Source organism: Monodelphis domestica, chromosome 1 (genome assembly GCF_027887165.1).
Source record: "Monodelphis domestica isolate mMonDom1 chromosome 1, mMonDom1.pri, whole genome shotgun sequence".
Classification (NCBI taxonomy): Eukaryota; Metazoa; Chordata; class Mammalia; order Didelphimorphia; family Didelphidae; genus Monodelphis; species Monodelphis domestica.
In genome coordinates, this window is record NC_077227.1 from 519,183,393 (window position 1) to 519,196,376 (window position 12,984).

Genomic DNA, 12,984 nt, shown 5'->3' on the forward strand with positions numbered 1-12,984 from the left:
GATATGGATGAATTACAATCAGCATCTCTGGGGGAAGTCACTATTTCAAGGCAACAAGCATTTAATAAGCACCCTGTGTGCAGGCACTGTGCTAAGTCCTGGATATTGTTAGTGAGATCGCAGACCAATTTGGATATGAGTCTATTATGGACCACCTGTACATTAAAAAGGAAAAGAGATCATAAGCCCAACACAAAGGCATGCTAGAGAAGGGCTGAAGAACCACCGTCATTCAGGCTTCTGTCAGAGCTCTCTTTCTGCCAAAGCAGAGTAACTAACCATTTCTTGACTTGTCTAAATACATTCATCCTGCAAATGGTGGAGGGACCAACAAGGGGGGAAATCCATTCTGATTTGTATCACCAAATTGCCAAACCAAGAGGGACTGGCTGCTGAGGTAGAAATATTGGGAACTTTGGAGGTAAGTGACTAGTCCTTCTTAGAGTCAATGAAAAAGAAGAGGAGTACACTTTTTGATTTTGTGTGACTTTTGACAAGTGATTTCTGCTCTCCGTACTTTTAGTTCCTTCTTCTATCAAATGAGGGAATTGAACTAGAAGACCCCTAAGGTCCTTCTGATTCTAATGTTCTGACTCTCTAAAAATGATCTCTAGTAGACATTTGTGTTTGTCCCACGTTATTTTCCCAGAATGTGTATTTACAAGATTTCTTTCTATTTGAAGCCTTCCTTCTATGCCTAATTGTCTTCTTACTTTGCTTTTATTCCCTCAATCGCATCAAAGAAGCTGGAGAAGGAAGTGCCAAACTCCTCCCATATCTTTGCCAAGCAAACCCCAAATGGGGTCATGCAGAGTTGGACATAACTCAAAATCACTAAATAACAGCAACAAAATACTACAGTAATTACAAGGAATTTCAAAGGATCTGGAGAAAAGGATGTCATTAATGAAAATTATGAGGGAGGATTGGAGAATTGTAGAGATGATACAAAATGAAACTTCTAAAGTCCAAGTAACACCAAATATGTGACATAAGTTTATGAGAATTGTTGTCCCTTTTAGACATGTTTTAAAAATGCTTCTACTTTGCCATCCCCCCCAAAACATTACATTCATAGATCATAAGATAGTAAGGTTGTAGATTTCAAGCTGGAAAGGACATTAGAGATCATTAATTCAATGCCTTCATTTTACAGCTAGGGAAACAGTCCCAGACACATGAAATGATATTTTCGAAGCCATACTAATAAGCTAATAAGCAACAAAACTGGGATTTGAACCTTAGTCCTGACTCCAAATCTGGTTCTTATGTACTCTAAATAATAGGTTCCTTGAGGATAGCAAATACTTTGTCTTATAAATCTTTGTGTCTCTACAGACAGGCACTGAAATGTTTATTGAATGATTACTTTACATGAAATAGGGTAGATTTGTTCAACTGAATTCCAAGAAACTGCCCCCATGCTTCCTTCCATTGCATTTCTACTTTTATTCATGGAATAAGATTAAAAATAATTTTACTAGGGCTTAGAAATATTGCTATTGTTCTAAGATTCTGGCTGCAACAATATTTGTTGTATTAGAACATAGTAAATATGTAGTAGACACGTGCTGTTATTCAGTCACTTTTCAGTTGTGTCTGACTCTTTGTGACTCCATTTGGGGTTTTCTTGGCAAAGATACTAGAGCAGTTTGCCATTTCCTTCTCTAGCTTATTTTACAGATGACGAAACTATAGCAAATGAGGTTAAATGACTCGCCCAGAGTCATAAAGCTAGTAAGTGTCTGAGACCAGATTTGAACTTGGGAAAATGAGTTTTTCTGATTCTAGGTCTAGCACTCTATCCGTTGTACCACCTATCTACTCTAGTAGACACATGGTAAGAATTTGAAAAAAGTATGATTGATGGATAGTATGAGCTCCAATAATGGAAAAAAAAAGAGAATAGCAGTCCTGTTTCAGTAATGAATCACAGTTACAATGAAATCCTATTATACAATGTCTAATTAGCCAAATTCAACTATGTCAATTCAACTATGTCAAACCATGTTGTCTCTACTATAGTCAAAATAATCATGATAATAATCATTTATTACTACAATTCTTCCAGATTTTGCTTAAGGACTTCCTAAATTATCCATGTGAGGTAGGTAGCCTAAATATTGCCATCCTCACATGTTTGCAGATGAGAAAACTGAGGTTCACAGAGGTGACATGACTCAGTTCACCTAGTCAGTATTGGAGTCCCATTCAGTGAAAGTCTGATATAGAATTAAGAATGTATGGGAGTTAGAAAAAGATTCCTCGCCCTCCACTCCCACCTTCACTTGGTTTCATGTCACTCTGAACTAGTTGCCCAGAAAGAGTTCTTTTATCTTGCCAAGTTGAAGAGGATCCCACTACAGCACTGAGCCCTAGATGAAAATGCAGGTCATTGAATTACTGTAAAGTGGAACCTTTGATGGGATTGTGAGGTAGGATGGAAATGTAACAATGGCTTCCTTGAGTTCCACTGGCTTCAACCAAGAGCCCCTTGTTCCAAGACAAGATAATATCATCAGAGAAACAGTCAGCAGACCAGGCCTCCCTTATGCCAGGTATGATTATGGGGAATTCTGGGTGCTGGGAATTAGAAAAGAAAAGTAGGGTACTGCCTGCCCTCAAGGAGCTTATATTCTACTTCATTCAAGCTTGAATTCTTGAAAAATTTTCAGCCATTTTTAGTATTGAAGTAACATATCTCACAAAATTCCTCAGTCCAGATGTGGGAAGAATAGACCAACATCAGGATAAAGATCAGGATCTAAAATTTAGCAACCAGAAACAAAGAACTACATGAGGAACTCAAATTCAGGGTGCTCAATGTTGGCAAGCTATCCTGATACCCAATGGAATTTTAGTTATGCATACAATTATAGTCATAGTAAGAATAAAAATGATGGTGCCCTTAAGATGTACCCTTGAAGGGGCAGTGAAGTAGCTCGGTGGATAGGTCTGGAGTCAGAAAGACGGGTTCAAATTTGACCTCAAATAGTTCCAAAATGTGTGACTCTGGGCAAATCACCTAACCCTAATTGCCCAGCCCTTACTGCTCTTCTCTTTTTCTAAGACAGAAGGTAAGGGTTTAAAAAAAAGAATATGCCCTGGCTAATGTTTTATAAGAGGGCTAATGTTTTATAAGTAGCAAACTTCTGAATTGTATTTCTTCTTATATTTCTATTCCTTCAGCAATTTGAGATTTTTTTGTTTAATTAAAAGATTTCATTTTTTTTCAGGAGTTTGGAAATGCAAATGTTTGTATTTCATAAGTATAAGTGGATTTTACAAGGTTTGCATTTAATATGGATTTTAAAAGGACACATTGTGGTACAGTGAATAGAGTCAAGAAGACTAGATTCAGTTTAACTTTTGATACGTATTAGCTTTATAATACTGGTTACATTACTCAATGTCCCAGTGCTTGAAGTATCAAACAAGAAGCCTAACCTATATTAAAAAGTAATTGGGGGGGGGCAGCTGGGTGGCTCAGTGGATTGAGAGCCAGGCCTAGAGATGGGAGGTTAAAATATGGCCTCAGCCACTTCCTAGCTGTGTGACCCTGGGCAAGTCACTTGACCCCCATTGCCTAGCCCTTACCAGTCTTCTGCCTTGGAACCAATACACAGTATTGATTCCAATACAGAAAGTAAGGGTTTAAAAAAATTGGGAAATATTTTACAGAATAAATAAAAATACCTTAGAACCTAGATAATGTGAATTTGTGGTTTTTTAAGTTAGTATGTTGCCTGTAGGGATCCTTATGTAGGGTTTAGTGGAACCTTTGTCTATTTGAATTTAATACAGGCAGCTAGATGGTGTAGTACAGTGGTTCTCAACCTTTCTAATGCCTGACCCCACAATACAGTTCCTCATGTTGCAGTAACCCCAAACCAAAAAATTATTTTGGAGGCTACTTCAAAACTATAATTTTGCTACAGTTATGATTTGGAATGTAAATACTTGATATGCATTATGTATTCTCATTGCTACAAATCAAACATAATTTAAACATAGTGATTAATCACAAAAACAATATTTAATTATATTTGAGAAATATTAATCCAGCAGGAGGCAGCCTGAGCACTGGGGTGGGACGTAAGTCCTGCTTGGGGAGGGGGTCCGCAGATGCTGTCTTCTTTTTCCTGTCATCTCCCTCCAGCTCGAGCTGAGGCTTCATTTTGCTGGGGTTACTCGGCTCCGTTATCCGCTCCAGGAGTTATCCTCTCCAGGACTCGTTCTTAACCTCTCCTGAGCCAGTGCCCGAGTGCTCTCTCTGGGCCTCTGTTTGAGTCCGGTCTCCAGGCAACAGGGTAAATCCATCGCCCCTCATAGGGGGAGGGCTGCTGATAAGTAACTAATATTAGTACAATGTGCGGGCATCAGGGTCCCCGTTCTTTTCGAGATCTTGCTGTAAAGTAGCGTGATTTCTCAGTGGCTAAAGCCATCAGAAATATGTATTTTCTGATGGCTTTAGGTGACCCCTGTGTTTTGGTCGTTCAACACCCGCTGGGGTCACGATCCACAGTTTGAGAACCGCTGGTGTATTAGATAGTGTCCTACCTAGAGTCAGTCTTTGAGTTCAAATCTGATCTCAGACACTTACTAGCTCAGATCCTGGGCAAATCACTTAAGCCTGTTTGCCTCAATTTCCTCATAAAATGAGCCGGAGAAGGACATAGCAAACCACTCCAGTATCTTTACCAAGAAAACCTCAGAGGGGGTCAAAAAAAGTTGGACACGACTGAACGACCCCTGCTCTGGTCAGCTCTTTAAAATTCCAAGTTGTAGTGAATGTGTCAGCTTGCATTGGCAAAGAGCTTTCTTCTAGAATACCTGGGAGCTCTCTTTCCCAAAGAAATCACAATTCCTGCCCGTATCATTATTGATTAAAAAAAAATAAAGCCAGTTCACAACCTCTCACTTTAACATTTCGCCTTAAGCCAGGAAGTGAAACGAAAAGATAATTGATACATTTTCTAATTGTTTTCCCCTGCTACAAACATTAGTCAAAGCCAGTCTTTAACAGCAACGTACATATTTATGCACATTCATCTCTGCTGTGGGCAATGATGTAAGTCGATAAGGAAGAGGGTGAGAGAATGTAATACATATTTCAGGGCTCAAGACAACAATGACTAATGTCTAAAGCAAGGAAGAATAATGAGGGCATCATTTATTATGATCCTAATTATGCTTCTACTGCCAAATAAAATCATTTGTTTAAGGTAAGACATTTTACTTTCATGAAAGCCTTTCTCATTAAGTGAAATGTGTCAGTCAGTGAGTAAACAAGCATTTATTAAGTACTGGTCATGGGCCAAACACTGTGCTAAGCACTGGGTATACAAAGGCAAAACCAAGGTCTCTGACCTCAAGGAGATCACTTTCAAATGGGAGAGGCAGCATGCAGACAACTATCGTCATAAAGGAGAGTCAGTGCAAATGGAAACTATTTCAGAAGGAAGGTGCTAGCAGTCAGGAAACAGGGATGGCCAGTTACTGAACATGGGAGCTGAGCTGAGTCTTAGGAAGCCAGGAGAGCAAGGACATGGGGAGGGAGAGAATTCCAGGCCTGGGCCGGGGGAGCAGTTAGTGAAAATGAACAAAATCCAAAGTGCAAGGACAAAAGTGGCACTCTAGACTCTCTTTTGGTTCTCCTGCCTTACCACTCCTTCTCAGCCATCTTGGCTAAATAAATATTCATTCAGATGGCCTCTATTAAGTGTAGGTGTCCCATAAGGCTCTGTCCTTGACCCTCTTCTTTTCTTCCTCTTTAATATTTTCCTTGGTGACATTATCACCTCCTATAGATTCAATGATCATTTCTATACTGATTATTCTCAAATCTACTTATCCAGCTCCGCCCTCTCTCCTAAACTCTAAATTTGGATCTCTGACTGCCTATTGGATATCTCCAACTGGATGTCCTATAGACATCTTAAACTTAACATGCTCCAAACTAAGCTATTTATATTTCCCCCCAAACCATCTCCCTTTCCAAATTTCTCTGTTACTATTGAGAACACACCATCCAGCACCATTCTTCTTCTAGCTCCCCAAGCTCACATTAGAGGTGTTATCCTCAGCTCTTCATTATCTCTCAACATCCCCCTCTCCATTCTGTCTGTTCTTAAGGCTTGGCTATTCGACCTTCAGAACATCTCTTGCGTTCTTTTCTCTTCTCTGATACTGTTATTGCCCTGGTGCAGGACCTCATCATCTCATGGAGGGCTAATACAATAACCTGCTGGTTGCTCTCCTTATTCCAAGTCTCTTCTCTCTCTAGTCCTTCCCCTATTCAGCTGACAAAATATTTCTGAAGCCCAGGTCTGCCCAAAGCACTCACCTATTTAATAAATTCATGTGACTCCCTATTACCTCCTGTATCAAATATAAAATCTTTTTTTGGTATTCAAAGACCTTTATAATCTTCCCCCAGGCTTCTTACCTCCTTTTCCCATCCATGTACTCTAGAATTCTGTCACAATGGCCTTCCTGTTGTTCCTCGAATGAGACACTCCATTTCCTGACTCTGGACATTTTCACTGGCTGTTCCCCATGCTTGGAGCCCTCTTTCTCTCTGTCCCTGCTTCCTGGCTTCCCTCTAGGATAATATCCTACCTTCTATAAGAAGCTTTTACTGATCTCCTTTAATGCTAGTTTCTTGCTTTTTATTGATTATTTCCAATTTATCCTCTGTTTGTTTATAGTTATTTGAATGCTATCTCCCCAGTTAGATTTCAAGCTTCTTGAGAGCCTGAACTTTCTTTTACCTGCTATTGCATCTCGAGTCCTCAGTACAATGCTTACCACATAGTAGGGACTGGCTAAAGAGGGTAGACTGAAGGTAGACTTGGCAATAGATTGGATATGTTGGATGAGTAAAAGAGATGAGTCAAGGATGACAGCAACACTATGGGCCTGAGCAAGTGGGAAGATTATGATGCCCAACACAATAATAGGGAAACTGGGAAGAGGGGAGGGTTTTAGAGGAAAGATAACGAGCTCTGTTTTAGACATATTGAATTTGAGATGGCTATGAGACATCCAGTTTGAGATGTCCAAGAGGCAATAGGTAAATTGAAGCTGGAGGTCAGGAGAGAGGTTAGGAACAGATAAATATATTGAGAATCATTTAGATGGAGAGGATAATTGGACTCATGGAATTTGATAAGATCACCAAGTAGGAGTAGAATAATAGGGACATAAAAGGTCTCAGAATAGAGCCCTGGGACTTTCAACTTTAATTTCATATGGCCTTATCCATGATGAAAAATATTATCCACAGCCAAAGAAAGAACTGTTGAATTCTGATTGCAGTTCAAAGCATGCCATTTTCTGCTTTAGTTCCTCTGGGATTTGTTTTTATTCTATGTGTGATATCTGTCTTCTATCACAACCTGAGCAATATGGAAATATGTATTGTGTGAAAGCATTGCTCTAACCTATATCAGATTATTTACTGCCTCAGGGATGGGAGGGAGAGAAAGAAGAAAATGTGAATCCTAAGATGTCAGAAAACAATTGCCAAAAATCATTTCTGCATGTAACTGAAAAAAAAAAGAATAAAAAGGGAAACAAAAATAAAAAATTCATATAACCTTGTATTTAAGAGCAGGAACCCTTATTTTTTCTGTTCTGACTTTTGCAATCAAAAGGATCTTACTTAAGAAATGATTAATCTTCATAATAAACAGAATAGTGTTCCATTAATTTCATAATTGTTTTTCCTTGTCTCAGACATCAGTTGATAGTCTATCTTTAGCCATAATACATATGTAAAAGAATGTTAATTATCAGATTTGATTATAAACTATGCAACAAAGACTTCAAATCAAATCATTTAGAATTTCCTTAAGTCACTATAGAGCCATCCAGGATTTGATCTTTGACAAATTCCAGGAGACTTGATGAGAACAGCAGATGATAAAGAAAACTTCAGGGATGGAGTTGATATCCTATTTGGCTCTTGTCTTGAATAGATTAAAAAATTCTTTTTGATTGGAATCAAACAGTCAGAATTGAGCAGAACAGATTGCAAAGAGGTTCTGTATATCAAGTTGAATGAATAGAAGCCATTGCATTGGTCATACCCTGAGTAATTTATATAAAAGAGAAGAAAAAAGAAGAATAGGGTTATGGATAGAAGAGATTCCAAGTATCTGGGCTGAGGAGTTGGGCCAAGCATAGAGTAAAAAGAGGACTGAGTTATGGCAGAGAAGAGATATATCCCCAGGAAAGTCATTGACTTCTTTTGCTGATATCTATCTGCAGTTGCTATAAACTCAAATGCTTCCAGTAAATGAAATTTTGCCTTGGCCACAAATAGGCCAGGATTAACCCCTGGAGCTAAATGTAAATGCAGTGTTAAATAGTGGGCTCAACCTCTGTCTCAGGTGTCAGGAATGTTTTCTTACAGTGATTGTGATTGAAAATAGAACTTTTCATCTAAAACTTCCTAAATCCTAAGAAAGGGGAACCAAGTGAACTTTAGGGGCTATTATCTTAGTCCCAGTCTTAAAATGAGCCAAGTATTGTAAGAAGATGTCTTACATAGACATTGGGAAGTAGTTCTGGCATCCAAAGCACCTCAGAGCACCTTGATACATACATGATTCTGTAATCCAATTGCTTTGAATGTACTTCTAGTGCTGAAAATTGCAATTTGTCCAGCCTTCATCTTTTGTGCAACCTTGTCCATGTTCTCCTATGAATTCTCCACAGGGATGTCCACTCAATGTACCGGAGTTGTTGGCCTGCCTCATTTTTCATCTGGGATTTTCTGCTGCTGGGGAAGAGGTACCTTTCTCTCTCTCTTTGAGAGTCACTGTTGACTTTTGGAGACTTCTTAAAGATCAGGTAAAATATTCATGAAAAAACAATTTAAACAACTGCATATTGTGACATTCTCATTATGCTTTCTTTTGATTTGTATTCTAATCTCTAAAGTCCCTTCTGGGTCTAAATCCTATGCTCCTGTAATAGGCAGTGGAGTAGGAAAAGGAGAGAGAGAGAGAGTAAGGGAGTAAGTATTTTGAGCATTAAGGTGGGGAAGGCAGGAAAGAAGAGAATAGAGACACTTATAACAAGGGTCATCACATTGAACATACTCCAAGCTGACTATGTAGAAGCTTTGGAAACTTCGGATTCTGTACATTTGGTGACACAGCAATGAAAGGACTTGATATTTTAGTTTGATATGGTAAAACTTGAATAGTCCTTTGTTCCTACCTTCGCCTGTGACATTGCAAGCTGGTGGATTGCTGTGTCAAAGAAGAGACACAGCTTCCAATTTATATTCTCATACTTTGACACTTCAGGTAGGATTGTGCAACTCTTGTATTCTAAGAAAGGAGTAGAGAAGAGATGACTCCATCTCAGCATCATAGCAACCTCAACCACATGGTACCTAGTGCAGGGATACTCAACTGGAAGTAATGTGAACAGTGCAAAACCAGGTGAAATGTAAAATTCATAATTAGCAGTGCTGTAATCATTGGTGTTAAACTCAAATACAAATGGGTCAATCAACTGTATATTATATATATAGAATCCTTTGTGACCACATTTTTACTTAGAAAACTTAGGGAAAACTTATCTAATAACTTAATATTAACATGTCACCATTATCTATGTTTTATTATATTTTTGTTAAATATTTTCTAATTTTATGTTAATTTAGTCTATTGCTAGCTATGGTTCAACTCCTTTGCTAAAACTGCTTTATATCCTTTTGAGATTTAAATATCAACTTTCTAGAAAATTGTATGCATTCAGTTGGGCATGACTTTCATTTCTTCTTTCTTTTTGCTTTCCTTCATTCCTCAGTTATTTTTGAAGTCTCATCAGAGACTTTACTTTCTTGCTCTTTTTTTCTTTGGAATGCCTTTTGTTGTCATCTTCCATACAACATCATGAACCTCTGTCCATAGTTCCTAAGGTCTTCTATTTACCAGATCTAATCTCTTAAATCCCTTCATCACTTCCATTCATATTCATAAGGAAATGAGAAAGATAAGAAATCTCTTCAAGGGCATTAGAGATATCACGGAAACATTTCTGGCAAAAATGGACAATATAAAAGACAAAAAGGGTAGGAATAGAAAATAGAACATAGAATAATAGAAATAGAAAAACTTTAGCCCAAGTGGCAAGAATTTCCAGGAAAACTATATGAGAAAGAGATCATCACTGATAACTGTGATGGTGTGGTTACTGATCTAAGCAAGATATCCTGGAGAATGAAGTCAAGTGGACCTTAGGAAGCATTGCTAACAATAAGACTAGTGGCGGAAATGAAATTCCAGCTGAGCTATTTGAAATCCTAAAAGGTGATGCTATTTAAAATGTTGTACTCAAAATGCCAGCAAATCTGGAAAACTCAACAGTGGCCACTGGATTTCAAAAGATCAGTTTACAGCCCAATCCCAAAGAAAGGTATTGCCAAAGAATCTTCAAATGACCAAACAGTTGTGCTTATTTCATGCACCAGCAAGGTTATGCTTAAGATGTTTTAGGGTAGGCTTCAGAAAAAATGTAAACTGAGAATTACTGGAAGAGCAGGCTGGTTTTCAGAGGCAGAGAACTAGAGGTGAAATTGTGGAGGAAGCAAGGGAGTTACAGAAAAACATCAACTTTTGCTTCTTTGACCATACTAAGGAGATGGGAGAACCAGATCATCTTATTTGTCTCCTGAGGAACTGATATATATGCCAAGATAGAACTGAACATGAAAGATGGAACAACTGATTGGTTTAAGATTGGAAAACGAATAGGGCAAGGCTGTAACATATTTGTCTCCTTATTTATTTAATTTATATGCAGAGTGCATCATGCCAAATGCCAGGATAGAGGGATTAAATGTCTGAATTAAGGTTGCCAGGAAAAATAACAAAAATCTCAGAAATGTACATGATACCACTCTAATAGCAGTTAGTGAAGGAAAATTAAGAAACATCTGATAAGGGTGAAAGAGGAAAATGTAAAAAGCTGGCTTGAAGCTTAACATACCCCCCCCCCCCCCAAGATCATGGTAACTACTGCCATCACTTCCTGGAAAAAAGAGGGAAAAGAAATTGAAGCAGTGTCAGATATTATATTTTTGGGCTAAAAAAATCATTGCAGATGGTGATGGCAGTCATAAAATTAAAAGACACTTTCTCTTTGGAAGCTTGGAAGGAAAGCAATGGCAAATCTGGACAGCATAACAAAAAGCAGACACATCATCTTACCAACAAAAGTCTGTATAGTCAAAACTATGGTTTTTCCAGTAGGAATGTACGGCTGTGAGAATTGGACTATAAAGAAAATAAAAAATTAATGCTTTCAAATTGTGGTGCTAGAGAAGACTTTTTGAGAATCCCTTGGACAATTAGGAGATCAAATCAGTCAATACTTAAAGGAATTAATTCAGACTATTCACTAGAAGGTTGAATGCTGAAGCTTCACTATGTTGGCGACATAATAAAAAGACAATATTCACTGGAAAAGGTTCTGATATTGGGAAAGATTAAAAGGCAAAAGAAGAAGGGGATGGCAGAGAATATGATGGATATAGTGTTTTGGGAACAACAAATGTGGGGTTGGGCAGACTTCAAGAGATAGAGGAGGATAGAAGGACCTTCCAGGCTATGGTCCAGGGCATCATAAAGAGTCGAAGATGATTGAATGATTGAACAACAAACAACAAAGCAATTATATCAGTAGTTATAAGTTACTAGATTCTGATTCAAGTTGTTCTGTTGATGCTTGTATTTTGATGTGAGTCTTTTAGGCTTACTATATTTTTTGGTTTGTTTGTTTGTATGAATAAGTTATTTGTTCCATGCCTGGTTCATATTGCACAGTAACTTTCTACTGCCCCCCCCCCTTTTTTAGAAAGCCTAGATCTAAGCCATAACCTAAGCCTTAAGTAAATTTGTCCATGTGGTGCTGAAGTGGGGGGTTTAACAAGTTGAGGAGCATGAGGACAGGAGTCCAACTATTCATTAGAGAGTAGGTTCTCCAAATACTGAAGCTAAAACTTAAATATGTTGGCCACATAATAAGAAGACAGGACTCATTAGAAAAGTTCCTGATGTTAGGAAAGATTGAAGGCAAGAAGAAAAGAGAATGGATTTCTGGATATAGATCAGGGGCTGAGTGCCATTGTCTAGTCCGTGTGAGCCAAGCAATGGTTTATTTTCTTCCTCCTTCCCTCCCTCCCTCCCTCCCTCCCTCCTTCCCTCCCTTCCTTCCTCCCTCCCTCCCTCCCTCCTTCCCTTCCTTCCTTCCTTCCTTCCTTCCTTCCTTCCTTCCTTCCTTCCTTCCTTCCTTCCTTCCTTCCTTCCTTCCTGCCTACCTTCCTTCCTTCCTTCCTTCCTTCCTTCCTTCCTTCCTTCCTTCCTTCCTTCCTTCCTTCCTTCCTTCCTGCCTTCCTGCCTTCCTGCCTTCCTGCCTTCCTGCCTTCCTGCCTTCCTGCCTTCCTTCCTTCCTACCTTCCTTCCTTCCTGCCTTCCTGCCTTCCTGCCTTCCTGCCTTCCTGCCTTCCTGCCTTCCTTCCTTCCTTCCTTCCTTCCTTCCTTCCTTCCTTCCTGCCTTCCTGCCTTCCTGCCTTCCTGCCTTCCTGCCTTCCTGCCTTCCTGCCTTCCTGCCTTCCTTCCTTCCTTCCTACCTTCCTTCCTTCCTTCCTTCCTTCTTTCCTTCCTTCCTTCCTTCCTTCCTTCCTTCCTTCCTTCCTTCCTTCCTTCCTTCCTTCCTTCCTTCCTTCCTTCCTTCCTTCCTTCCTTCCTTCCTTCCTGCCTGCCTTCCTGCCTTCCTGCCTTCCTGCCTTCCTGCCTTCCTGCCTTCCTGCCTTCCTGCCTTCCTGCCTTCCTGCCTTCCTGCCTTCCTGCCTTCCTGCCTTCCTGCCTTCCTGCCTTCCTGTCTTCCTGCCTTCCTGCCTTCCTTCCTTCCTACCTTCCTTCCTTCCTACCTTCCTACCTTCCTTCCTTCCTTCCTTCCTTC

General features: G+C 39.3%; 1 protein-coding gene across 4 annotated transcripts in view; it reads left to right on the forward strand.

The window, feature by feature from the left end:
* The first annotated feature begins 2,412 nt into the window (after positions 1 to 2,412).
* Positions 2,413 to 12,984, forward strand: part of CLIP4 (CAP-Gly domain containing linker protein family member 4) — a 144,635-nt gene continuing 134,063 nt past the window's right edge. Inside the window, exons 1-3 of one of the 4 annotated variants that reach the window (XM_056813219.1) lie at positions 2,462 to 2,558; positions 4,160 to 4,310; positions 8,725 to 8,859. The gene's annotated coding sequence lies outside the window, so the exon portion shown is untranslated. Of the gene's footprint in view, positions 2,559 to 4,159; positions 4,311 to 8,724; positions 8,860 to 12,984 lie in introns of all 4 variants that reach the window. The other 3 variants (XM_056813220.1, XM_056813222.1, XM_007476030.2) reach the window with 3 other exon arrangements.